This window comes from Triticum dicoccoides, chromosome 5A (genome assembly GCF_002162155.2).
Source record: "Triticum dicoccoides isolate Atlit2015 ecotype Zavitan chromosome 5A, WEW_v2.0, whole genome shotgun sequence".
NCBI lineage: Eukaryota > Viridiplantae > Streptophyta > Magnoliopsida > Poales > Poaceae > Triticum > Triticum dicoccoides.
This window is the reverse complement of record NC_041388.1, coordinates 106,449,847-106,451,047: the sequence shown is the minus strand read 5'-3', so window position 1 is coordinate 106,451,047 and position 1,201 is coordinate 106,449,847. Positions and strand designations below refer to the sequence as shown.

The 1,201-nt window shown below is 54.8% G+C and overlaps 1 protein-coding gene across 2 annotated transcripts in view; it reads left to right on the top strand.

Annotated features, from left to right (window-relative positions):
• Nucleotides 1-1,056: 1,056 nt before the first annotated feature.
• The window catches only part of LOC119299802, a 4,948-nt gene continuing 4,803 nt past the window's right edge, over nt 1,057-1,201 (top strand). For both annotated transcript variants that reach the window (XM_037576947.1, XM_037576946.1), the window contains exon 1: nt 1,057-1,199. The gene's annotated coding sequence lies outside the window, so the exon portion shown is untranslated. The remainder of the gene's footprint in view (nt 1,200-1,201) is intronic.

The following is a 1,201-nucleotide window of genomic DNA, read 5'->3' as shown; positions in this document are numbered from 1 at the left end:
TATGGAGGGTCTATCCTTACGTGATGGTGTTCGTTTTGCTACTCTCCGAGGCTTCTCCCATGTGATAATGGAAGTAGACTGCTTGGAGTTGGTGACACTTTGGAACTCTCGCCACAATTCACGATCTATTGTGGCCTATTTATTAGATGAGATAGGAGAGCTCAGACTTACTTTACATCTTTCGATGTTCGTCATGTAAATAGATCAGCTAATCTTCCTGCACATCTATGTGCAAAGCATGCTTGTGCACTTGATGTAACAGATAACTGGGTAGATGAAACTCTAAGCTTCCTGGTGACCAGCCTTTTGGATGACTCATCCATGAATACCTTTCGATGAATAAAGCTCTCCAATTAGTATGCAAAAAAAAAAACTACATATATAGACGGGACAACTTTTCAACGCCACCAGTGTACGGCAGCGGGAAGAGCCGACGTCGCACACCCACGGCACCGCCGCGTTCCGTCCGCTTTCTCTTCCTCCTGCGCGGTCCCCCCTCCGTCCGCAGCCGCGGCGCCCCGGGGCACACGTCGGGCGCCCGCAGCCGGCTTCTCGGCGACGTCGGCGTCGAGTAACCCTCCTCGTAACCATTAGCGTCGCCGTTGTCCTCCACAGGTGAGGCGTCCACTCCGCAGTCGCCCGCTGCCAGAGGCATGGCGGGCACTTCCTCCGCCGCCGGCACACCGTCCGGGGTCATGTCCTGTGCTTCGCGGGCGGCGTAGCTGTTCCGGCGACCCATATGCATGCGTACGCGCGCGAGAGTTGCTCTGCGACCTGAGACCGATCGACGCGCGAGAGTAGCAAAGGAACCGGGCGCGGGGGCTCGATATTTATACAGGAGACGTCGTCATCCAGTTTGAACCGGTTACGGAAGGAAGCAAATCCGATTCGAGATCCTCGCGTGGCCCTTCAAGTCTCATGGGCCTCGCTTTAAAAAAAAATCTCATGGGCTTCTAACTCTAAGCCTGGGAGAAGAGAGGGAAAGAAAGGTGAGGAGGAGCGCGTTCCTCTCCGGCTCTCTCTCTCCTCTCTTGCGCTCAGGCTCAGTTTAGTTTGTTTAACCGCTAGGGATAGGGAAAGGGGGGAAACAACAGAGAGCGGAAATAGGCGTTAGTCTGTCAATGGAGGGGAGGAGCAGCAGCTCCATTTCCCATCTCCCGCCGCACATCACGAGGAAGGAGCCCTTTTTCTCCACCCTGGT